This window comes from Rhinopithecus roxellana, chromosome 5, assembly GCF_007565055.1.
Source record: "Rhinopithecus roxellana isolate Shanxi Qingling chromosome 5, ASM756505v1, whole genome shotgun sequence".
Lineage (NCBI taxonomy): Eukaryota > Metazoa > Chordata > Mammalia > Primates > Cercopithecidae > Rhinopithecus > Rhinopithecus roxellana.
In genome coordinates this window covers 119,362,249-119,389,047 of record NC_044553.1, presented here as the reverse complement: position 1 = coordinate 119,389,047, position 26,799 = coordinate 119,362,249, and the positions used below count along the sequence as shown (strand labels likewise).

At 45.4% G+C, this 26,799-nt stretch overlaps 1 long non-coding RNA gene across 1 annotated transcript; it reads left to right on the top strand.

The window, feature by feature from the left end:
- The first annotated feature begins 249 nt into the window (after window positions 1-249).
- Window positions 250-20,591, top strand: LOC104674350. The gene is made up of 4 exons (XR_749631.1): window positions 250-694; window positions 9,711-9,746; window positions 17,154-17,204; window positions 19,672-20,591. It is a non-coding gene; the product is annotated as an uncharacterized LOC104674350 (long non-coding RNA).
- Window positions 20,592-26,799: the final 6,208 nt, after the last annotated feature.

The following is a 26,799-nucleotide window of genomic DNA, read 5'->3' as shown; positions in this document are numbered from 1 at the left end:
AGTGGAGCAGAAACTCTTGGATTTTAGAATCAGACGGGTCCAGGTTAGTTCATTTTTTTATCAATTCAAAACACCGGGTGTAATGTACCAAATAAAACAGATCTAGTCCCACCCCTAACAGAGACATTAAAGCAGTGTATCAGTTATCTATTGCCATGTAACAAACCACTCCAAAACTTAGTGACCTAAACAATGACCATTTTATGTGCTCACCATTGTATGGGTCAGCAATTTGGGCTAGGCTTAGCTGGGTGATTCTTCTGGACTAATTCATGTGGCTGCAATTGGAGCTAGATGATCTAAATGGTCTCACTCCTAGGTCTGGCTGTTGATGTTGGCGGTTGACTGAGCCAGGGGCCACCAGCAGGCTAGCGGGGGCTGTTCACTCAGCAGCAGGGTTCCAAGAGGACGAGCCCAACACACACGTGCTTTTCAAGCCTGTGATTATCAGGGCTGTACTGCAACAATCTGCCGCAATCAGTAACAACCACATAAGAAGGCAATGACAAGTTATGATTATTGCTCTGAAGAGATTGAGCAGGATGGTATGAGAGAGTTACTATTCCAAGTGACCTCTGGGCCAGCAGCATTGGCATCACCTGGGAGTTGTGAGAAATCCAGCATCTCAGGCTCCACTGCAGGTCTCCTAAATCAGAATCTACAGTTTAACAAGATCCTCAGATGTGCGTGTAAGGTAAAGTTTCAGAAGCTGATGACTACTGGGGGGTACCGAGGAGTGAAGGAGGGGGAAGAAACAGCACAACTAGTTTATGCCACTTGGTGTGCTTCTCACATCCTCATAGTTTCTGCCGTGACCTGGCTACCAAGCCAGCAGGGGCCTTCTTCCACTGTCCTGGGGCTCCATAGGAGGGCCCCACATTCACAGTCTCACAGTGAGGACAGCTTTGGTTCAGTGGGTATCATCCAGAGGCAAGCACCTAAAACTGGAGTTCCACTGGGCTTGGCAGGGAGCTTGCCCCGATAGGTGGGAACAAATGGGGCCTCTGTTTATGCATACACAGTGCCAGGTGGGGACAGAGGCCAGTGTTGGAGCAGCCAGTTCTGAGCTCCCTAAATACCCCTAAGAAAGCCAGACCCTCAGGGCTGGTTGGTTCATCAGTCCCTCACCTGGCATGGAGGGTGATGGTGAGTCGTTACGTCCATAGCCATAAGGCTGTGAAGAGGCTTTCCTGGTGGGCAAGTGGGTGGCATTCTAGAATGCCATGCCAGAACGACTATGTGTCCCATTTACACAGGGCAATCCTGTTCACACCTGCCATCATGTTGTAATTATTAATAATGCCCCTTCTCATTCTGGTTTGGATCATAAATTAAAAGGGTCACCCTAATTAAAGCCTGAGTTTAATCTCAGAATGCAGGAAGGTGCCTCTGAAAGAGCACTGGACCCTGAATCAGGAATAGGAACTCTTGTCTTTCCCTGTTTCTGGCAAGCTGGGGGACCTCAGGCATGGCCCTTTTTCCTTCTGGCTTCAGTTGCCTTTTATGTCAGAATTGAGGGGTTGGATCAGACAATCCCTGCTAGCTGGGGAGTAAATGAATGTGAAATGTTATCCTTGGGGGCTCTGCTCCATCAGCTCCATGTTGATGAGGACATTGTTCTCTCTCTAGCATCTTTGATTCTATGTCCTCTGGGGACCCCACATTCTGCTAGATCCCCCCCCGGTCCACAGGTTGCAGGAATCCTGGACTGGTGTTTCTGAGGCTTTGTCTCAGGGCTCTGTGCCAGTGGGGCCGCACTGCCTGTCTGCCTGCCTACTCCCCATACTCTGCTCCACTGGGACCCTTCTTTAGTTTGTATTTCCAGGTTGTGTGACATTTGGTACAAATAACTTAATCACCTGTGACTGTTTCTCCATCTGCCATGGGAGATGGCGATGTTATTCTTGCAGGATCATGGATAGTGTACATAGCATCTGGCCCATTATAGGAACTCACCAAGGCATTTCTATGCCTCCTATGACTTAAAATTGACCACCTGGAGGGCTCAGTTCAAGTCTTCAATGAGTTGAGAACTAAAGGAAGTGATTTACAAATGTGAAGTCTCTAGAAGTTTCCTCTCTGTAACACTCTGCAACATTGTGAACATTTCTTTTTTAAAAAAAAAATTTACTTGTTTAAATAAATAAAAAATTAAATAAATTATAAATAAATAAAAAATAAATAAATAAAAATTATTTATTTAGAGACAGGCTCTTGCTCTGTCACCCAGGGCAGAGTGCAGTGGTGTGATCACATCTTACTGCAGCCTCCAACTCCTGGGCTCAAGCTATCCTCACGCCTCAGCTTCCCAAGTAGCTGGGACTACAGGCATGTGCCACCATGCTCAGTTAATTAAAAAATATATATTTTGTAGACAGAGAATCTCGCTATATTGTCCAGGCTGATCTCAAACTTCTGGCTTCAAGTGATCTTCCTGCCTTGGCCTCCCAAAGTGCTGGGAGTACGGGCATGACTCCGCATACCTGGTTGTAAGTGGAAGTTTCTATGAAAGTTGTCACTCCTCAGCTCTGCCTCACAGACTACATGTTCCACCTGCCATTTGACTAATTGCGGGGAGGAGGAAGGGAAGCAAAACGGACATTTTATCCTTTAAAAGGATCACATGGCTTCTGAGGGCTTTATCCTAAAAACACCATGTTGTGAAATCAAACTTTCTTGCCTGACTCTTGCTTCTGCAGTCTTACTTTGGGACACTTCACTCCAGCAGAAAGAGCACCACCTCTGCAATCTGACAGCCTTGTCCCCTCTGAACTCTACCGCTCTCTTTTTGACAAAGAAACATTGTCCCCAACTCACAGAATCATGAGGGTTATGCTAGGTGGGATTGTAAAATATCTGTCCTGTGGGAGGACTCAATAAACTTTGTCTTTTATCCTGTTCTCTTTCTGATTGCTGAGAATATGTACTTTTCTGTGGGGCAAGATAAGAAAGCAAGAGTTTTAATGTTCTAGTTTCTTTTTCTTTTCTTTTTTTTTTTTTTGAGATGGAGTCAAACTCTGTTGCCCAGGCTGGAGTGCAATGGCGCAATCTTGGCTCACTGCAAGCTCAGCCTCCCGAGTTCACACCATTCTCCTGCCTCAGCCTCCCAAGTACCTGGGACTACAGGTGCCTGGCTGTTTTTTTTTGTGTGTTGTTGTTGTTGTTTGTATTTTTAGTAGAGACGGGGTTTCATCATGTTAGCCAGAATGGTCTCAATCTCCTGACCTCGTGATCTGCCCGCCTTGGCCTCCCAAAGTGCTGGGATTACAGCCTGAGCCACTGTGCCCAGCCTAATGTTGTAGTTTCTATTGCTGCATAACAAATGATCCCCAAATGTACCTGCTTGAAGCAATAGGCTTTTTGCTCATGATTTTGTGGGCCAGAAATTTGGGAGGCTCCTCTGGGCAGGTCTTGCTGGGGATTTCTCATGTAGTTATGGTCAGATACTAGATGGTGCTGTCATTATCTGAAGGCTCAAATGGGCTGGGTGTCCAAGATGACTCACTCACCCCTGGCAAATGATGCTGACTCTTGGCAGAGGACACCATTTGGGACTGTCAACCAGATGACTTGCATGTGCCTCTTCGGCATGACAGTCTTGGCTAGTTGGATTTGTTACATGGAGGCTGACTTTCCCCAGGAGCAAGCAACTCAAGGAGACCAAGCAAAAACTGCATGACTTTTTATGACCTAGTCTCAAAAGTTACATACCATTGTTGCAGGACTTTTCCTTAGTTCAGTTAAAGATGGGGTCCTTGTCCGTCTCATGGCCATGAAAATTTAGGTTCACAGATGGTTTGGAGGGTGAGTAAAGCAGGATTTTATTGGGTGAAAAGGGGAAAAAAGGAGGAAACAGGGACTCTCGCAAGGCCAGAGTGCCTCCGTTAGAGCACTTCCCCTCCCCACCGTTTGAATCCCAGATTCCACACAGGAAGAGGAGGAGCCTGACTCCTCCCCGCTGCAAAGGGCGTGAACTTCTGTGGCTCCACCCAGTGCCCAGGCTGGTTGGAGCTTTTTCCGGGGAGCCCTTCCTACCTGGCTGTCTCACCATCACTTCTGCCATACTTATTTGTGGAAACCAGATTCGAGAGGAGGACACATAGAGCTCACTTCTCCTTGGAAAGAATAGCAAAGTAACATTGTTGGCTAGCATGTGGATGGAAGACATTATTGAGGCCATCCTGTGAAATACAATTTGTCACATCTCCCAAAGTCATATGTAAATGGGAGCTTTTTAGCAGTCAGGATTCTTGCTCATAAACTACAGAAACTGGCTCTGGTTAGTTTAAGTGAAGATAACTTATTTGAAGACCTTTAGGACTCACAGAATTGATGGAGGTTGGAAGAACAAGATTGGAAAATGAGTCAGAACCAAGGAGCTCTGGAGGACTGGGTGGCAGGTGCCCCAACAACGGAGAGAGCATAAGGGCTGTCCAGTCCAAATAGCCTGAGCCGCCACTGCTAGAATAAATATGACCTCCACGTACCCAGCTCTAACAGGCAACACTTAGGAAGAGCGAGTTGATTGGTTGAGTCACATCCTTGCCTCCTGATTGGACCAGCATAGACAGAGGGAGGAGCCATTTAGACCTCTTGCTTTCTTAGTGGGAAGCTAGGACGTCCTCCCGCAGAGATTGTGCTCAGTATGAGATTCTGCAAAGGAGAGGTAGAATGCTTTTGGGGCTGAGTGGGGGAAGGGTGGGTAGATGTTGGATATTCCCAAATGGCAAACGTCCCCCCAGAGAGCCCACAGACTCAGACATCCAACCTGCTGTAGTTAGTGCCCGCATTACTACAAGGAGTGGAGAGCTAAAGAGGAAGCTCAGAGGGAGCAGAATATCCTCAAAATATTAAAGGACTGGCACTTTGAGAAGCAATTTGATTTGTTCAACACAGGTAGTTGTAGCACAGATTTTTGGCTCAATACCAGGAAGAACTTAAATTTTTTAAAAAATTGTATGTTTAGTGCTTTGAGTATGTAATGCAGTCACTGAAAAAATACTGAAAGCAACGCTGTGAAAGTCAGTCCCCCTCCCACTACTGTTCCTTATCCACTTACCCCTTACTTAATTCCCCACCTTCACTTCTGATGCTAATCTTAATAGTGTCTTGTTTATGTTCCCATAGATTAGTTTTTCCTTTTGAGTTTTTAAATTTTACTTTTGGCCAAGTATGGTGGCTCATGCCTAAAAGTGAGACCCCATCGCTCCAAAAAAAAAAAAAAAAAAAAAAAAAAAAAAGCTGGGTGTGGTGGTGTACACCTGTAGTCCCAGCTACTCAGGAGGCAGAGGTGGGAGAATTGCTTGAGCCCACGAGGTAGGCTGCAGTGATCTCACCACTGCCCTCCAGCCTGGGAGATAGGATGAGACCCTGTCTTAAAAACAAAAAAAAAAAGAAAGAAAGAAAGATAAAATTTACTTTAAAAACTGTGTGAGGATATACATAACATAAAATTTACCATTTTAACCATTTTTAAGTGTATTGTTCAGTGACATCAAATACTTTCACATTGTTGTGTGAACATCGTCACCATCCAGCTCCAAAACTTTTTTCTTTTATTTATTATTTATTTTTGTTTTCTTTATTTATTGTTTTGAGACGGAGTTGTGCTCTGTCTCCCAGGTTGGAGTGCAGTAGTGTGATCTTGCTTCACTGCATCCTCCACCTCCCAGGTTCAAATGATTCTCCTGCCTCAGCCTCCTGAGTAGCTGGGATTACAGGTGCCCACCATCACACCCAGCTAACTTTTTTGTATTTTTAATAGAGACAGGGTTTCACCATGTTGGCCAGGCTGGTTACAAACTTCTGACGTCAAGTGATCCCCCCACCTCAGCCTCCCAAAGTGCTGGGATTACAGGCGTAAGCCACTACACTGGGCCCAGAAATTTTTCATCCTGTGAAACTGACACACTGTACCCATTAAACAATCACTTCCCATTCTTCCCTTCCCCAGCCCCTGGCAACTACCTTTCAACTTTCTTTCTATGAATTTGATTACTCTAGATACCTCATGTAAGTGGAATCCTACAGTATTGCCCTTTTGTGACTGGTTTATTTCACTGAGTATTATGTCTTCAAGGTTCATTAATGTTGTATCATATGTCAGAATTCCCTTCCTTTTTAAGAATGAATAATATTCCATTATATGTAGACACCACATTTTGTGGGGTTTTTTGTATTTTTATTACATATATATATACATTATGGAGATAGTGTCTGGCTATGTTGCCCAGTCTGGTCTTGAACTCCTGGAATCAAGTAATCCTTCCACCTCAGCCTCCCAAAGTGCTGGAATTACAGGTGTGAACCACCACACCCAGCCACATTTTATGTATTCACTCATTCAAAGACGAACATCTGGGTTGCTTCCACGGCTATTGTGAATAATGCTGCTATAGACATGGATGCATAAATATCTCTTCAAGACCCTTCTTTTAATTCTTTTGGCTATAGACCCAAGAGTAGAATTGTTGGGTTATATGGTAATTCTATTTTTAATTTTTTGAGGAGCTATATTATTGAGTTTTGAGAGTTCTTTCTATATTTGAAATACAAGTCACTTATCAGATATGTAAATTGAAAATATTTTCTTCTAGACCTTTATTTATCTTTTAATTCTCTTAGCAGAGTCTTTAAAAAGTCAGAACTTCTTAATTTTGTTGAAGTACAGTTTATCCCCCCAAATTTATGGATTATGCTTTTGGTGTCATGTCTAAGAAACCTTTTCTTTGAGAAGTCCTTTGTTTTCTATTTTACATTTAGGCCTATGGTGCACATTAAGTTAAATGTAAGTAATGTAAGGTATAGATTGAGGTTTGTTTTGTTTTTCATATGGATGTCCATTTGTTCTAGTACCATTTATTGAAAAGTTTATTCTTGGCTGGGCGCAGTGGCCCACACCTGTAATCCCAGCACTTTGGGAGGCTGAGGCAGGCAGGTTGCTTGAGCCCAGGAGTTCGAGACCAGACTGAGCAACATGGAGAAATCCCATCTCTACAAAAAATACTATAAAATTTAGCTGGGCATGGTGGTGCACACCTGTAGTCCCAGCTACTTGGGAGGCTGAGGTGGGAGGATCACCTGAGCCCCAGAGGTCAAGGCTGCAGTGAAGTGTGATCAGGCCACTCCACTGTAGCCTGGACATTGGAGAGATAGACCCTGTCTCAAAAAAATGAAAATAAAAGTTTATTCTTTCCTCATTGAAATGCCTTTGCAGCTTAGTCAAAATTCAATTAACCATATATGTGTGAGTCTGTTTCTGGACTCTATTTTGTTCTATTGATATATACCAGGAGAGTCCAATCTGTTGACTTCCTTGGGCCATATGGGAAGAAGAAGAGATGTCTTGGGCCACACATAAAATACACTAACACTAAAGATAGCTGATGAGCTTTTAAAAATTGCAAAAAAAAAAACTCGTAATGTTTTAAGAGTTTATGAATTCATGTTGGGCCACATTCAAAGCCATCATGGCTGCATGTGGCCCATGGGCTGCAAGTTGGACGGGCTTGATGTGTACCATCCTCTCACCAGTACCAACTGGCTTGATTATTATAGCTTTGGAGTAAGTCATGAAATTAGTATAAATTCTCTAACTTTGTAGTTCTTGATTGAAATTATTCTGACTATTCTAGTTCCATTGCCTCTTTTTTTTTTTTTTTTTTTTTTTTTTTTTTTTGAGATGGAGTTTCACTCTTGCTGCCCAGGCTGGAGTGCAATGGCGCAATCTTGGCTCACTGCAGCCTCCACCTCCTGGGTTCAAGCAATTCTCTTGCTTCAGCCTCCTGAGTAGCTGAGATTACAGATGTCTGCCACCACACCTGGCTAATTTTTTGTACTTTTAGTAGAGATGGGGTTTTGCCATGTTGGCCAGGCTGGGCTCAAACTCCTGGCTTCAGGTGATCCACCCACCTTGGCCTCCTGAAGTACTGGGATTACAGATGTGAGCCACCATGCCCAGCCCCATTGCCTTTTCATACAAACTTTAAAATCAGTTTGTCCACTTTTGTTGTTGTTGTTGTTGTTGTTTGTTTTTTGAGACAGAATCTCTGTCAGCAGGCTGGAGTGCAGTGATGTGATCTCAGCTCACTGCAACCTCTACCTGCCAGGTTCAAGCGATTCTCCCGCTTCAGTCTCCTGAGTAGCTGGGATTACAGGCACATGACACCATGCCCAGCTAATTTTTGTGTTCATTTTTAGTAGAGACGGAGTTTCACCATGTTGGCCAGGATGGTCTCAATCTCTGACCTTGTGATCCACCCACCTTGGCCTCTCAAAGTACTGGGATTACAGGTGTGAGCCACCACACCTGGCAGCTTGTCCACTTTTACAAAAAAAAAAATTCTGCTGGAATTTTTATTAGAATTGCATTGAATGGAGGCCGGGCGCGGTGGCTCAAGCCTGTAATCCCAGCACTTTGGGAGGCCGAGATGGGTGGATCACGAGGTCAGGAGATCGAGACCATCCTGGCTAACGCGGTGAAACCCCGTCTCTACTAAAAAAAATACAAAAACTAGCCGGGCGAGGTGACGGGCGCCTGTAGTCCCAGCTACTCTGGAGGCTGAGGCAGGAGAATGGCGTATACCCGGGAGGTGGAGCTTGCAGTGAGCTGAGATCCGGCCACTGCACTCCAGCCTGGGCAACAGAGCGAGACTCCGTCTCAAAAAAAAAATAAAAAGAAGAAAAGATTTGCATTGAATCTAAATCAGTGTGGGAAGAATTTATATCTTAGCAATATTTAATTTTCTAATCCGTGAACATGGTATGCCTCTTCTTTTTTTTAAGGTTTTCTTTGTTTTTTGTTTGTTTTGTTTTGTTTTGTTTTGTTTTGTTTTGAGATGGAGTTTCGCTCCTGTTGCCCAGGCTGGAGTGCAGTGGCGCCGTCTCGGCTCACTGCAACCTCTGCCTCCCTGGTTCAAGCAATTCTCCTGCCTCAGCCTCCCAAGCAGCTGGGATTACAGGCACCAGCCACTACGGTCCTGGCTAATTTTTTGTATTTTTAGTAAAGACGGGGTTTCATCATGTTGGCCAGGCTGGTCTTGAACTCCTGACCTCAGGTGATCCACACACCTTGGACTTCCAAAGTGCTGGAATTACAGGTATGAGCCACTGTGCCTGGCCTCTTTGATTTTTTTTTTATTAGTGCTTTATAGTTTTCAGCAGATAGACCTTGCACATATTTTGTTAGATTTATACCTAAGTATTTCATGTTTTCTGGTACTACTGTAAATAATGCTTCAACTTTATTTTCAAATTCCAATTGTTTATTGCTAATATATAGAAATTTATTTGATTTTTTAATGTTGACCCTTCCCTTTTATTGTTAATCTTCATTATAGATTAACTTCCCTCTTACCTTTCTCACATAAAGACTTTATGGCTGTCACATTGCCTTAAGATGGAATGCTAAATACACTCTTTTAAAGTGAGTGAGGAAATGAAAATCAGCTGTAAAGTAAGGAAAACAAACTGTAGAGAAAAGCAAACAGACTAGAACTAATTAATTTGTTGTAATTCTTATACCATTCTCATATAGAAAATGCTGTAATCCCATTAAATTTCTTTGTTTTCTACCTGTGTAAGTAAGAACGTAACTCTTAACTTTGGAGCACAGATCCCATTTCTCTGGAGTCTTTGTCTCCTGGATGATCATTTCACCTTTTCACTTGAATAAACTTTAAACTGGATTCTGATCCTTTTAATTCTTTCAGGTTTACAGAGAGAAGATTCAAGCCTCAACAGGCCAGGTCAGTTGGACAAGGTGACCTTTAAGCCCTCTTCTAGCTTCATGAAAACAGATCTGAAATTTGCCTGATCTCAGGAATGAAAAGATCTCAGTAGTGAAAAGACCGTGTACCTGAATGATCTGGTGGCAGGTATGTCCTGTGCACTTAGTATTCTCTAAGTTCTGGGAGGCGCGGATTATCTCAAAGCAAATGCCAGGAAGAGGCAGGAGATTCCAGTATCCCGATATGCTTAGCAATATCATCTCATTCACCAGACAGGAAGCCCGTGTGCCTCTCCTCTAAGGCTGACTGCCAGGAGGGTAAGGTGTGGGTGGGTTTTATTCACTGCTCCATCCTCGGAGGCTAGCAAAGTGCCTGGAAGAGGGAGAAATCTCTAGTGTTTATAGACAGACCAACACTTGTACCCTGAAAGGACACAGTACTACAAGGGATTGGTAGAGGTAATGATTACAGGCAACAGATTGTTCAAAACAACTATATTTAGACAAGTATATTTTTGCAAAACAATGAAAGCTCAGTGATCCTTTCAAAATGAAAACTGTCCTTTTCCATACCTCACTATCAATTATTTCAGTCTCAGATATGCCCCGTTCTGTTTCTCCCACAATATTTGACTTAATTAACAATACGGTCGATTATTTACAAGGAAGTTATCCCTAAAATTGTTGTTCAAAATCACATCTGATTTTTTCACCTGACTTTTGTGGTATAGTTGTTTTTGTTTTTAATGATGTTGCTGGGGTTAACTTTTTCCAAAAGTAGTTTCTAAGAGTGAAAAGCTGGGGGGAAATCATAAATGGCCAAAGAGGTTAAATAAATTGTTACCTTCATTAAGTAAAATACTTGCAGCCACTATAATGATGTGAAATTTTATTTACTGGTAAGAAAATTTCATAAGGCATTACTGAGTGGGGAAAAAAATCAGTTTATAAAACACTATGTAAAATGTGATTCCACCTTTTGTTTTTAAAAAAATATTTTATATATTTAAATATATTAATATGCAAATATAAGAATACATAAATATAAGTATATAAATATTCTAGAACAATATACAACAAAATATTGACAATGATTATCTCTAGGATTTCAAATCATTTTTGTATTCTTTGTATTTGTTATAACAGGGTTTATTTATTTATTTATTTATTTTTTAAATTTTTTTTGAGATGGAGTCTCTGCTGCGCAGGCTAGAGTGCAGTGTTGCAATCTCAGCTCACTGCAACCTCTGCCTCCCAGGTTCAAGTGATTCTCTGGCCTCAGCCTCCTGAGTAGCTGGGATTACAGGCGCCTGCCACCACGCCCAGTTAAGTTTTGTGTATTTAGTAAAGATGAGGTCTCACCATGTTGACCAGGTTGGTCTTGAACTCCTGACCTCAGGTGATCTGCCCACCTCGGCCTCCCAAAGGGCTGGGATTACAGGCGTGAGCCACCATGCCCAGCCAACAGGGTTTCTTCATAATCAGGAAAGGCAATAATGCTACTGTCATCTTATGAAAAACATTAAAATAAAAGTACGTTTCCTTCTAAGAACACAGCTCTGGAATTATAACATAAGCAATTAGAAATGAACAAGAACTAGATCTAATACAGGTTTCATAAAGTCTGTTGCCCAGCTCTGTTGTGGCCCCCAGAGCTGTCCGTCTTCACTTGCCAACCTGTGCCCACAGCAAACCCCCTTAACTCCAAGCCCTGGTACTCAGCACCACCAGCCTGGGCCTGAGTACCTCTCCCTGAGCTGGGCCTGCATGGAGCAAAAAATGTGTAAGCAGCCAGAGTCCCAGATGCCAGGGAGGCTGAGGTAGTGTTGCTGCTGATAAAGCCACTGTCCATCCAGCAGGGATGAGACTCTTTAGACATCTGTACAATCTCTGGGCACAAGAGTTTTCCTTTCTCTATCTTCCCTCTCTTCCTCCTCCCTTTCTCTTTTCTTCCCTTGCTTCAATTTTCCTTCCCTTGCTTCCACTTTCCTTCCCTAATTTTTTTCCACATCTCCCAAGCACCTGGAGGTCACAAGGGACACAATGATGAATCACCCACAGTCCCCCTCAAGGGACCTGCAACTAGAGAGGGAAGCAGGTGAGTCCTAGAGTCCACCTCTGTGTGCTCCGTGCCCTGAGGGAGGGCCTCCTGGAGGAAGTGACATCTGCATCAAATCCTGAAGGATGAGAAGGAGTTGGTCAGGAAAGACAGTGGACAAGAGCCCAATCTTCATGGGCAAGTTCATTGCTGCTTCAGGTTCCTGACTGGCCCTGGTGTTCCATAGGACCAGTTCTGCCCAGGAAATGGCTTTAAGTCATTCGTTGGCTGGGGTGGGCTCTCTAGCCATCTCACCACTGCCTCCCTGGCAGCCCAGCCCACCTGGTCCTACGATGCAGCGGGGCTTGGCTGATGCTCACCCCATAAATTCTGCTGAGTCAGGGTCTGTTTCCATGCTCAGGACTTCCTGGAGAGGCTTGCACAACTGCTCCGCCAGGTCATGCCCAGGTTTTATAGTTCTCACCATCAGCTTGAATGTATTTGGGGATCTTTCTCATTACTCTCGCCTTGACCGTGGACCACCCTGGGCATTCAGATCGATTTGCCATTTGGGGGCCATAGTTGAATGAAAGACCGATCCAGAAATTATTAGTTCATAAGGAACACTGATTATCTCTGTGGGTAAATCCGCTACCCTCTCCAATTTTCTCCTAGTAACAGTTTTAAAAAGTATCTTGTAAGAAGGTAGACCTTGGAGAGGTCAGTTTTAGGATGAGTCAACCTTGAAGTTAGACATGGGAGCTGGAGACCAGGATAGGAGTATTGCAGCAAGGGTGAGGAGGCTCACTAAGATCGGTCAAAGAAAGGAGAACAAATAAACATCCATTGTTGTGTAATTTTAAAATGTTTTAATACATTCTAGTCACCGGGTGCGGTGGCTCACGCCAGTAATCACAGCACTTTGGGAGGCTGAGGTGGGCAGATTATCTGAGGCCAGGAGTTCGAGGCCAGCCTGGCCAACATGGCAAAACCCCATCTCTACTAAAAATACAAAAATTAGCTGGGTGTGCTGGCGCATGCCTGTAATCCCAGCCACTCATGAGGCTGAGACAAGAGAATCTCTTGAACCCAGGAGGCAGAGGTTGGAGTGAGCTGAGATTGCACCACAGCACTCCAGCCTAGGCAATAGAGTGAGACTCCGTCTCAAAAAACAAAAACACAAACACAAACAAAACAAAACAAAAAACAAAAACAAAAACAAAACAAAAAACCATATGTTCTATTCAACAAAGGAGAGAGAAAGATGGTTTGGAGGTAAATGCTGGACACAATCATCAGAAGGAAGCATTCATTGGGGAAGTTGGTTTAGAAGAGTTGGAACAAGGTCAGAGGCGGGAGTCTTGCCAGGTTGGAACAGAATCCGGAACTGCTGCCTCGGCAGCTCCCACCAGAGCCAGTAGGGACTGAGGTTGGGGGATGTGAAGGACTTTGGGGTCAGCGTGGCTACACAGGCCTTTATCTCCTTCCTGTATTCTGTCATCGTGAATGGTAGCCTTCAATGGAGAGGCCACATGGGCAAGCCCTATCTTCCTAATCTTCCTACTCCACTCTATGATCATCTGTCAAAGCCCTTTGAGTGCATGCTCAGTGCTCTCTAGGTCCAATGCTCTACCCACTTTAAGTTCCTGTAGGGAGTTGGAGAAATAAGTTGGGACATGCACACCCATGTGACTTTTGCCCTCTCCCTGCACCTTTAACTTCTGATTCATCCCTTGCGAGCAGCTTCACCTGCGTGTGCCCAGGGCATATTCTGGTGTATTCCCTCATGCTGAAATCAATTCAGTCCAGAGAGGAAGTGACTGGGAGCCACCATGGGGCGTATCACTGGTCTTTAACTGGCTGTTCAAGGTCCAGAGGCAGGACAATCAGAGACCCATCTCAGGGCCTTTGCTCTGTTCTTAGAGGTAGAAAGCAGCCTGTGCCCCAACTCCCTCACCCCCTACAAACCACACTCCAGGAAAGGGGGGCCAGCAGTAGTCTGTGGGTCCTCTCTTCCTTGGGAGCACACCCTGCCACAGTGCTGCTTCCCAGGAGAGAGCCATGTGGACAAGCCCCATCCTTCTATTCTACTCTGTACTCATCCAGCAAGTGCTGCAGAGCCACCCCATGGTGGCTGTGCAAGTGGCCAAGGATACAGGGCTTATTACGACACCATTTGTTGTAGCCAGCCTCCAAGATGTATCCCTGGGATCCTTGCTTCTGGCATTCACACACTCCTTGGCCCCCTCTCACATTGAATTAGGGCTGGCCTTGATCACTGGATTACAGTAGCAGTCTCAGCAGATGACTTCCAAGGTGAAGGCATTGTAGTTTCCACCTTGCTCTCCTGAATGGCTCCTTCCAGGGAAAGCCAGCTACCAGACCATGAGGACACTCAAGCAGCTCCATAAACAGGACCCTAGGGAAAGGTACTGAGCCCCTCGACAATAGCCAGCATTCACTTTCCAGCCATGTGAGTGACCTACCCTAGAAGTGGACCCCCAGCCCCAATCAAGCCCTCAGATGACATATGATTGCAACTACATGAGAGATCTCAAACAAGAGCTGCCCAGCCATGACATTTCCAAAGCCACAAAAATTATGACCGAATTTTTAAAAAAAGATTATTGCTGTTTAAAGCCACTGCATTTTGAAGTGATTTGTTATGCAGTAATAGATAATAAAAAGCAAACTGACTTAGCCATTTTTATTACTGTTCTCAATTCTCTACAACAACATACCTCCTTATGTCCTGCACACTGGGTAAACTACAGCACCTGCCATGTCTTGGATAAATGCATGGGAGTGGAATTGCTGGGAATTAGGATAGGGGTATGTTGGCTTTTACCAGTTTATTTTCCCACCAGTAATGTATGAGAGCTTAAACCTCCTCAACAACTCTTGGCATTGTCAGTCTTTATCATTTTAAGCCATTCTGATGAGAGTATCATAGAATCTCACTGAGATTTTATCTTGCATTTCCCTGACAACTAATGGTGCTGAGTGCCTTTTCAGGTGCTTACTGACCCTTTAGGCACCCTCATTTGTAAAATGCTTATTCAAGTCTTTTGCTCCCAGTATTTGTTGGTTCGGTTGCGTTTTTCTTTTTTTTTCTTTTTTTTTTTTTTGAGACGGAGTCTGGCTCTGTCGCCCAGGCTGGTGTGCAGTGGCCGGATCTCAGCTCACTGCAAGCTCCGCCTCCCAGGTTTAGGCCATTCTCCTGCCTCCGCCTCCCAAGTAGCTGGGACTACAGGCGCCCGCCTCGTCGCCAGGCTAGTTTCTTGTATTCTTTAGTAGAGACGGGGTTTCACCGTATTAGCCAGGATGGTCTCGATCTCCTGACCTTGTGATCCGCCCGTCTCAGCCTCCCAAAGTGCTGGGATTACAGGCTTGAGCCACCGCGCCTGGCCTGCGTTTTTCTTATTGATTTGTAGGAAACCTTTATATATTCAGGATATGAGTCCTTTGTCTGATATATGCGTTGGGAAAAATCTCTTGTCTCTTGTCCTCTTTTTAATCTTTTGATTAAAAGAGGGTTTTGTTTTAATGAAGTCTAACTTACAAATTTTTAAAATTTATAGTAAGTGCCTTTTATGTCCAGCTTAAAAGATCTTTGCTTGGTCATGGAGACTGCCCCCCACCCTACTCTGTTTGCTTCTAGGAGCTTTATTGGTTTACTTTTCACATTGAAGTCTATGATTTATCTTGAATTAATGTGTATGGTGTGAGGAAGGGGTCAGAGTTTTTTTTCCCCCTTTTTTCCCCCTATGAATAGGCATAAAAAAGACCATCCTTCTCTCTATAGAATTGTATCAGCTCCTTTGTTGTAAATCAAGTGACCATATATGCATGGATCTGTCGCAGACAGTTTTAAAGATATAGATTTCCAGATCCTCAACTTCTCTATGTCTTCTTTTCTGATGTGGATCTATTTGCCTCTGCAGTCAAACCTCAAGCCAGTCTTCTTTTCCCATCTCATTTACCTTTCCAAATAAGGCCTTTAACCCAATCCCAGTCTGACCATGGTACATGAACTAGACATGTGCACACTACTGGAAACCCAAAAAAAGTGGTGATTGGAGAATGCACACCCCCTGAGACAGAGACCCCTTCAAAGCACAGAAAGCATCTGCTATAGAAATTGAGGGGAACAGCACTTTGTTCCATTTACGGGACAAATTCTAGGTGGCAAGATTCTGTGTGTTGTCTATTTTGCTTAGAATTAGAATCTAGAATTGAAATATTATGGGCAGGCTTTGTCTTGAGGCTGTGTATTACATTTATTTGAGTCTGAAAATGACTTCAGATTTCCTTTGGTGGATAGTAAGTCTAATTGGGCTGACTGGGTTGGCAATGAATTTTGGCTTTGCCAATTAGCTTACATGGCAGATATTTTCCATAAATTAAACGAAATATGCACCTCTGAGGTTCTGGAGAAACTATACACAACATGAGGGAAATTATGTTTTTCTGCAGCTGTTAAAATTATGATATGAAATTTAGATGTCAACTTAAAATTGTGGAACAGAGTATGCAGTTTTCCAAAATTTATTTAGGGGATGTACAACAGGAAATGTTGAAGACTAGTCTAAAGCAGTGGTCCTCAACTCCGGTTGCAATTGGAATCACTTAGAAAATTTGAAAGATGATGATGCCTGGGCTTCTCCCCAGGCCAATTAAATCAGAAGAGCCAAGAGTGAATAGTTTAAAAGCTCCCCAGGTGATTCAAAGTGCAGCCAGGCCTCAAACCACTTTCTCCATCCTCCACCCTGCCCTGTTTCTGTGTACTCACGGCCATCTCAGCCCCTCTCCCTTCCTCACCCCCAACGCTCAAGGCTGTCTCCCCAACCCCCAGACCCATATCTAGCCCCAAGCGTAGACGTTACCTCTTGGACATCCACAAGCCTTTCGAACGTAGCATGTCCCAAACCAGCCTTGGCAACATTTTTGATCATGCATTAGTAAAAACTGTGGGGACTGTATACCCCAAAATGTGCATATTTTAAAAAAGTGTACACATTAATCACTATGTTAATATGTTATGCGCATTTTTAAATGGCTATAAAACAGAAAATGTAAAAGTATGAGGCCAAAAATTAGTATAATTACAGGTTTTAATATTTTCTCTTTACATTCTATGGACAACCTCCATGCCTTTGCACATGCTGATCCTTCTTCCTGGAATTTCCTTCCTACTTGTCCTCATGTACAATTTATTGCTCGTCCTTCAAGATGCAGCTTGCAAGCCTCCCTTTAGACACCTCTACAGGTGGAGCTGACCATGCCCTACCTCCATGGCACTGTCTGGGGACCCTTATAGGCTTCTGTCTTCATACCTGTCATAGTATATTAATCCTTGGTGTTTGAATGTCTCTCTCCCCCTGCCAGCTCAAGAACCTGTTGAGAGGAGCACCTAGCATAAGACCTAGCTTGTGATAGGTTTGTAATAAATGCATTGATGATGCAGTGAGTTGAACAGTGGAGTGAGCAAAGAGGAGGTGGTCAAAATATCTAACAACCCGTAGAGTGGCTGGGTGGGGGATGGCGGTGATAAGTTCAAGGGCATGGCACCAGAATCTGCTTGACCATTTGGTGAAGGCTTTCATGGCAGAAGGGGAGAGGGCAAAGAAGTGCATACAGAAGAGACTGCAAGGGCAATGTGAGCTCACCTTTATGATGAACTGCTCTCGTGAGAACTAATGCACTTCCTAGAACTAACTCACTCCTGTGTTAACAGCATTAATCCATTCATGAGGGCTCTACCCTCATGACCCAATCACATTTTAAGGCCTCACCTCCCAGTTCCATCAGTGGCAATTAAATTTCAGCATAAGTTTTTGTGGAGACACTCAAAACATACTATATATATAAAATATGCCCCTGCAGTCAAACCTCAAGCCAGTCTTCTTTTCCCATCTCATTTACCTTTCCAAATAAGGCCTTTAACCCAATCCCAGTCTGACCATGGTGCATGAACTAGACATGTGAGATTTTATTTTGCATAAATAAAAAATATGTATATATATATACACTGTGTTTCAAGTGTCCCCATAAAAAATTAACATTTATATATATCATACTGTGTATATATATAACATTTATATATATCATATTGTGTGTATATATATAACATTTATATATACATAAACATTTGACCTTAAACAACACAGGGATTACGGGCACCAACTTCCCAGGTAATCAAAAATTCACATATAACTTTTGATCCCCAAAAACTTACCTACTAATAGGCTACTGTGGATTAGAAGCCTTCAATAACATGAATAGTCAATTAACACATATTTCATATTTCATATGTATGATATATTGTATTCTTACAATAAAGTAAGCAAGAGAAAAGAAAATATTAAGAAAATCATAAGAAAGAGGAAATATATTTAGTATTCATTAGGTGGAAGTGGGTCATCATAAAGGGCTTCATTCTCATCTTCATGTTGAGTATGCTGAGGAGGAGGAAGAGGAGGAGTTGGTCTTGCTGTCTCAGAAATGGCAGAGGAGAAAGAGGTAGGGGAGGTGGAAGGGGAGGCAGGAGAAGCAGGCACACTCAATGCACTTTTTTTGTTATTGTTTTGTTTTGCTTTTTTGAGACAGAGTCTCACTCTATCACCCAGGCTGGAGTTCAATGGCGTAATCTTGGCTCACTGCAACCTCCGCCTCCTGGGTTCAAGCAAGTCTCCTACCTCAGCCTCCTGAGTAGCTAGGATTACAGGCGCCCACCACTGCACCCCACTAATTTTTGTATTTTTAGTAGAGACAGGGTTTTGCCATGTTGGCCAGGCTAGTTTCAAACTCCTGACCTCGTGATCCACCTGCCTCAGCTTCCCAAAGTGTTGGGATTACAGGCGTGAGACACTGCGCCTGCCAGTACACTTTTTATTGAGAAAAATTTGTGTATAAGTGAGTACATGCAGCTCAAACCTATGTTGTTCAAGGGTCAACTGTGTGTGTGTGTGTGTGGATGGGGCAGGGGGCAGAGAGAGAGAGAAGAGAGAGAGTTCTTATAAGGAATTGGCTCAAACAATTATGGAAGCTGCCAAGTCCTGAGATCTGCAGTCAGCAAGCTGGAGACCCAGGAGAGCTGATGGTGCAGTTCTAGTCTGAATGTCAGCTGACTAGAGACCAAGGAAGAGCCAATGTTTTAGTTCAAGTCTGAAAGCAGGGAGAGCACTGATACCGCAGCTGGAAGGCAGTTGGCAGAAGTAGTTCCCTTCTTCTTCAGAGTGAGGGCCAACCTCTTCATTCCATTCAGACCCTCAACTGATTGGATGAGGCCCACCTACATTTGAGGGCAATCTGCTTTACTCAAATGATGATCTCATCCACAAACACCCTCATAGACATACCCAGAAAGAATAGTGTTTGACCAAATGTCTGGGCACCCCATGCTCAGTCAAGTTGACCCAAAAATTAACCATCACAGCAGCCAGAGCAGAAATGGAAGTGAGACAGTGGTGGTGGAGGAGCTGCAGCCAGCACCTGAGGCCCTGCCCTGTGAGAGGTCCTACAGAGATAATGCGGAGCTTATGCCAGGCCCTGTCTACCTGCTCACCCTCAGGGGCAGAGACACAGTCCTCCAGCCAGGAACAAGGCTGTGCCAAGAGATTCCCTTCAGCTTAGGGCAGAGTGTAGATGCTGTACCCCAGTGATTCTCAATTGGGGCAGTCTTATCTCCCAGGAGACATTTGGCAACATCTGAATACCTTTTCACTTGTCACAATGAAGGTGGTGGTCATACTCCTGACCACTCACATCCAGTGGGTAGAGGCCAGGGGTGCTGCTAATGCACAGGACAGCCCCCACAACAGAGATTGATCAGGCCCCAAATGTCACTGGTGCTGAAGCTGAGGAAACCTGCCCTCACCTTCTTTACACCACACCTTCCCTCAAGCTGCTCCTGGCATGTCCTTCTCCATCAAGCCAACTTGTTAAACCTCTTCACGGCTGAGATCATGCTACTTTCTTCAGATCTGCCACCCTCTAGCTGGGTGACTTTTAGGCAAGTGATCTGACCTCTCTGAGCCAGAGTTTCTATCTTGTAAAAAAAAATCCCTTCCTGCATGGTCAGCTGTCATGAAAAGGACACATGGTGATGGGCAGACAAAGACAAGGCTTAGCTTCGTGTTTGACTCCTGGAAGCACCCAGTTCATGGAGGCTGCTGCTGTTACTAATCTCTGTTTCCATCTTCCCCTGGAAATCCTGAGGTTTATTTGTGAGTCTTTGGACTGATGTATGGACAACATACTCTGCATTAGCATGAAGAAGTGAGTGAAGACTCTCCCTTGAACTGTGTGCACTGAAAGAGCAGAGGTCACATCTTGATATCTCAGTGTCTTTACAGTGCCAGGGATGGGGTAGGTGCTGAGCGCCTGGTATGTGCTCACCCTATGCTGTACAAAACACAGAAAGCCCCACGGGGTTTGAACTGTAATTAGGTAGAGGGTGTGTGGGACTCCCCTTGGATCTCTGACTTTGGCTTCTCCTCCCGACCTGCATAGGCAGATATTTTCTAGTAGATGTCAGAGACTCCGGTTGATAGCACTACAATGGCTTTTCTCCCAACTTTTTATTTTACAAATTATCAAGCCAACAGAAAAGTTGCAAGAATAGCACAATGAACATGCATATACCCTTCACCTGGATTCACCACTTTTGTTTCGTTTCTCTCAGTGTACATGTTTGTGTGTGTTGGAGACATGGCATTTTACCTGTAAACCAGGCACTTCCTAGGAACAAGAACAGCTTTCCATATAACTACAATACAATGATGACCCTCAAAAAACTTTGCATTAATAAATCCCATTAGTTAACATACCATTCTTAGTTCATTTTCCTCAGTTGTTCCAACAGTTTTTTTTTTTTTAAAAGATTTGTTTTGATCGAGGAGCCAATCAAGAATCAAAGCATTTTATGGATTTGTCAAGTCTCTTTAGCCTACAATCTTTGCCCTCCTTGTTTTTTTTTTTTTTTTTTTTTTTTTTTTTTTTTTTTTTTTTTTTTTTTTGACATCCAAGACACCTACATTTCTTTTTAAGACTGCAGACCAGTGGTTTTGCAGAATATCCCTCGATTTGAGTTTGCTGCTTCTGCGTGATTAAATTCAGGGTATGCATTTCTGGCAGGAATAGCACATTTGGGGTTGTGTCCTTCTTGGGGCAGCCCATCAGGGAGCAGCACGTGATGTCTAGTTCCTCACTATTGCCGTTCTTATTTTTGATCCCATAAGTTGTCATGCAAGAGAGTTTTGCAGAGAGGCCTACATCCTTTCCTCTCACTCCACAAGCCACCTACACTGAAGATCTCCCCATGAGTATGGGGAGGCAGCCCTGTCTGTGGCTGAGGGACTAGAGATGATGTAGTCATGTCCAGATCTGCTTCCCAGAGCCCCTAGCCCCTTCCCCCAGCCCTAATCCCCACTCCCAACTCCAGGGAGGGCATAGGACTCCCTCTCCTGGGCCCTGCCTTTGCAGACTTTTCAGAGAGCACCAGAGGGGAATGCCATTACCCACAATCATAGAAGCAGCACCAATGATATTTGTGACATTTTTCAGTTTACAAAATACTTTCCTATTGCTTACTTTTCTTTTCTTTTTTCTTTTTTCTTTTTTTTTTAAGAGGAGGTTTCACCATATTGCCTAGGCTGGTCTCGAACTCCTGGGCCCAAGCAATCCTCCTGCCTCAGCCTCCCAAAGTGCTGGAATTGCAGGCCTGAGCCATTGTGTCTAGCCCCCATTCATTTCTAGTGGCAAATAGTAAAAGCCTCCACTTCATCAAGTCTATACCACCAGTCTTGGGGTTAAAAGCATCATTATGCATTAAGGTCATCCCAGGTACTCCTGTCACCCTCTGTATGGATGGGGAAACCAAGGCCCAGAGAAGTTAAGCAGCTTGCCCAAGGTCCCTCAGTTGGGAAGTGGCAGGGCTGGGACTGGGGCCCTGGCCTCCTAGAGCCTCTGGGTCACTGTGCTAAGCCCCAAGCTGCATGGTCTCCTTTGAGCATCACAGCAAAATGAGAGCTGAGCAGCACAGACACGGAGGTACCCATTTGCAAATCGAGGAAATCAGGCCCAGAAAGGGGGTGTGATCTGACAAAATTTGTGGAACTGGGACCAGCCCCAAGAACTTCTGAGTCCTGGCCTAGAGTCTTGCCACAGCCTCGGGCTGCTTGTGGGACCAAAGCCAGAGATGTCAAGGATGCCAACAGTCATCTATCAAGGGGGATGAGTAGAGAGAAGGGTGATAGCAGTGACAGTCCCAGCACCACGCACTCAACACAGCCACACCAGAGCAGGGGAGACTCCACCTCACTTGGAAGAAAGACAGTCTGAACCACCTTTGCCTCGAAATCCATCTCCCTGCCTGCCAGCGTGGCTACCACACCCTGCCTCTCCCCGGCTGGGGAAAGACCCATTGTGTCCCAGCTGCCAGTCATCCCTACTTGTCAAGGCACACACATTTTAGGAGGAAGAGGCTGGTTCCTTAGGAAAACCCCTGCCTGGCCTGATAGACTTGAGCTGCAGGTTTCTTAAACCCCGGTCTCAGATGACAAGACTTGAGCTGCAGGTTTCTTAAACCCCGGTCTCAGATGACAAGCCAAGAATTCCACCTCTGGGTTGTAAGCTGAAGTACCAAGCTGGGGTGGGGTGAGGGAGGTAGCCTGGAATCATGTGGTAGGGTGTACATGACACAAGAAAAACCAAAGGGCAGAGGGTGAAGGTCTACCTATTATCTGCCCTGCAAATCCTAGATCAAATGTCCACCTCTTCCACGAAGTCCACCTCCTCCACGAAGTCCACCCTGATCGCCCCAGGGCCCATGAAGCTCTCATCAGGTACACAGGAAAGTGCTCGTTTGGGGCAAACTTGTACCTCCTCTTCTATAGTGCAAATCTGGGGGCCATGCTTATACAGGTATTTGGGCCTGATATGGAGCTGTGTGTGCATTGGGTGCTCCCTACATGTTTTAAATAGCTGAATAAATTGAAAGAATCCATTCATCCATTCATTCCATTGGAAAAATAATTAATGGGCAACAACCGCAAGCTAGGATCTCTTCTAGGTGTCCTTGCCCTTGGGTGCTGATGTTCTAATGTAGGAAGACACCACAGACAGATACTAGAAGCACTGGGAAGAAACAGTGTATGAATGCATGACGTGGAGGTTGGGATAGGAGAGAGTGGGGAGAGAGACCGCCACCCTCCTGCCATCTCATCAAGCCCCTCTAGCCCCAGCCCCCTTTACCCACAAGGACACATAATCTGCAGAGGACCTGGGCCTTGCCTGAGGTAGGCAGGCAGGCTGCTGGCCATGCCTTATGTGAGCTGGAGACAGAATGTTCTGGGAGGGGACATTTTTCCTAGGCTTCTAGAATAGTGGCCATTTTTTTCTCCCATAAGCACCAGAAATAAAACTTCCAGCCACCCAGGGGAGAAACTGAGAGCTTGGCCCATACTAAGAGCAAGGGCAGTTGAGGAAGGGGACAACTGCCTGGGGTGTTCAGAAAAGGGCAGTCACAGCTGGGCGTGGTGGCTCACGCCTGTAATCCTAGCACATTGGGAGGCCGAGGCTGGCAGATCACCTGAGGTCAGGAGTTCAAGACCAGCCTGGCCAACATGGTAAAACCCCGTCTCTACACAAATACAAAAATTATCTGGGCATGGTGGTGGGTGCCTGTAGTCCCAGCTAGTCGGGAGGCTGAGGTGGAAGAATCGCTTGAACCCGGGAGGTGGAGTTTGCAGTGAGCCGAGATCATGTCATTGCATTCCAGCCTGGGTGACAGAGTGAGACTCAATCTCGAAAGGGAAGGGGAGGGGAGGGGAGGGAAAAAAGGCAGTCGTATCAGAATGCTGTGGGCTGGGACTGGGGCACCGACAGAAGAACTGATTTTTCCCTGCTTCCCTCCATGGGGCCTTCCTTGGCCACTCAGTGTACATTGTACTCCTGGCCTCCTCTCTCCCACTTTACTCCCCTCTGCTCCACACAGCGTGTATTACCCTCCGACATGCTGTCTGCTTTACCTATCTATTGTTAAACACAGTAAATAAGTAAGGTACATACTAACAGGTTGTTTGCCGACCTTTCCCACCCTTCCTAGAATGCCAGCTCAAGGACTGGGATTGTTGCTTCATTTGTTCACTGCTATGTCTCAGCACCTAGAACAGTGCCTGTTACACACTAGGTGCTCAAAGAATATTATTCATTCCTTCCTCCAACCTTCTGGAACACTCCCCAAGTGCCTCTTCTGTGCCCCATACTGGGCTGTGAGCAGGGGACAGATTTATAAATAAGATGTTACCCCTGTCTTAACAGAGTTCATGGACCCCCTGGGGAATGAATGACTTCAGAGGATGGTGTGCTCCCCACCCACCTCATCCCAAAAACTCTCTGTCCTAGCCCAACTTTCAACTTGGACCTCCAGTAACTGGGCCTGTAGAGCCTGCAGAGCCGGTGTTAGCAGCTGCTGCTGCTGTCTGTGGTCTCATCTTCTCAAATATTATGCAGGGGGCACTAGGAGAGGGCCCCACTGTGTCAAGGTGGCAGGACCTCACACAGGGGACAGGTGCCATGATCGATGTGGCTGGGAGGATGCTGGGTGTGGGAAAGAGAGGAGAATGTGGAAAGGAGGAAGAGGGCATGATGGGAGGAGAGGAGAAGGAAGCCGAAGAGGGCAGCCTGCAACCCCACACAGGATAAGACACAGTGGATGTGGTTGAGGTCACTCCAGGATCAAGGGTGAGGCCTTTCCTGGGTGACTGAGGTCCTGGCAGGGCTACAAGAGGCTGTGAAGCAATGCACTCGGCTTGTCCAACCAGAGAGAAGGCTGCATGTGGGTGGTGAAAAGCAACAGAGGGGGCTAGCTCTTCTAGGCTGGGGGTAGCCTTGCAGCTAGAAGCACCTTTGGAAATGACCCATTCACACACTTCATTTTCCAGGTGAGGATGCAAGCCCAGAGAGGTTAAAATTTTGCCTGCAATCTCCAGCAGAGGCCAGGACTCCTTCCACCATCCCACACTTGCCTGCCTCAATTCTTCAACCTTGATTACCTATCTTTCTCTGGAGAATCTCAAGTGTCACATACTTTTTAATTGTTCCAGGCACTAGGAAAAAAATGAACAGGAACTGAGGGCATGTCACATTCCAGGCACTGTCTGGGCTCTTCACTGTGCTGTATCTCAGAATAAGTCTCACCAGCTGGGTACAGTGGCTCAAGCCTGTAATCCCAGCACTTGGGGAGGCCGAGGTGGGAGGATCACTTAAGCCCAGAAGTTCAAGACCAGCCTGGGCAATATAGCAAAACTCCTCCCCTACAAAAAAATACAAAAAGCATTAGGTGGGCGTGGTGGCACAGACCTGTAGTCCCAGCTACTCAGAATAAGCCTCACCAAGACTCCGGGGGACATAACTGTCTCGGTTTTACAGATGAGAGAGTAGAGACTCAGAGAGGTTAACAATTTGCGCAGGGTCACACCACTACTCCGGAAGCAGAGGTGAAACTGGGGACTTCAACGCCTAGCTTTCCCTCTGCTCCCCCTATTCTGCAGGGGTCACACCACCCAGGCCCTCAGGCTGTGGAGGCTCTGACAGTTGGTCTTGCCACAGAGAAAAGCATGGAGAGAAGGCTTCCGGACTGGAAGAGGCTCCCTGGGCCCCTTCCTTGGTTGGTGATTGCTGGGGCTCACTGAGGTCAAGAGAGACCTAGCAGCCTCCTAGAATCAAACAAAAGGAGAAATGCCATAAAGGGTTAAATGCTATGGTATGTTGATATACTATAAACAAATAATTTTTTTTTTTTTCGAGATAGAGTCTTGCTCTGTCACCCAGGCTGGAGTTCAGTGGCACGATCTCGGCTCACTGCAACCTCCACCTCCTGGGTTCAAGAGATTCTTCTGCCTCAGCCTCCGAGTAGCTGGATTGCAGGCACCCGCCACCACACCCAGCTAATTTTTGTATTTTTAGTAGAGATGGGGTTTCACCATGTTGGCCAGGCTGGTCTCAAAATCCTGGCCTCAAATGATCCACCTGCCTCAGCCTCCCAAAGTGCTGGGATTACAGCCACAGTGCCCGGCCAGGATTTGTTTTTGAATGTTCATTCATGATGACCTATATTAGTTGAAGTGGCCCAAAAATGTAACCCAAGAAAAAAACCATCTGATAACAGGCTCTCCCTTCAACCTTGTATCCCCCTGGTAGTCTGAAGTCCGTCATTTGTACCTCTAGTCTACCAAATATGAAGGTCAAGGGCAAGTGGCCTTTTGTGCTGGCTGTGGGTAGTGACTGTGCTTGGCTGTGGCTCCAGGTCTGTCCTGCATCTCTCTCCTAGAACCTGTGCCTTGCCCCAGCAAGGAGTCCCCCAAGGGGTGCCCGGGTTCCAGCACCACAGGTGTGCTAGGGTACTCTGGAAGAGGTCTGGATGGGAGGGCAGTTCTAACAATGAGCAAGACACCCCGGCTTCCCTATCCTTAAAGCTGGCCAGCCTGGTGAGCAGGTCTTCCACCTGCCCCCTCTCGGCTCAGGCTTCAGGGACCACGCCACCCACTGCCCTCTATCCCATAACGCCACTGCTCCTGTGTGGAACCTAGACGTTCATGAATCTACTTGCAGCAGCCTCCCCATCCCAGCCCTTTCCTCCCTCCCTCCACTTACTCCCGTTGCTGTGTACTTAGATGTTTTTCTCCCCAGCAGTGAATGCACCTGCCTGAAGTCAAACCCTCCTTCTAGCTCCTTCCGGAGGGGACAAGCAGAATGGTGCAGTAGAAAGACTACAGCTTTTGAAATCAGGCAGCCTGGGGTTTGAATCTCCAGCACGTTCCTCAGCCAATCTGAGAAGTCAGGTTTTTCAACTGTAGGATGTACCTACAATGTCCACTTAGCAAGTATTTAGTTGAGAATTTAAATATGTATCTAAAAGATCTGACAACTGCAGGCACTTAATAAATGGTATTGCTCATGCAGTACTATTGCTCATGAGCAATACTACTGCTGGTATTGCTCATGCAGTGTCTGGCTGCTTCTTTGCCAA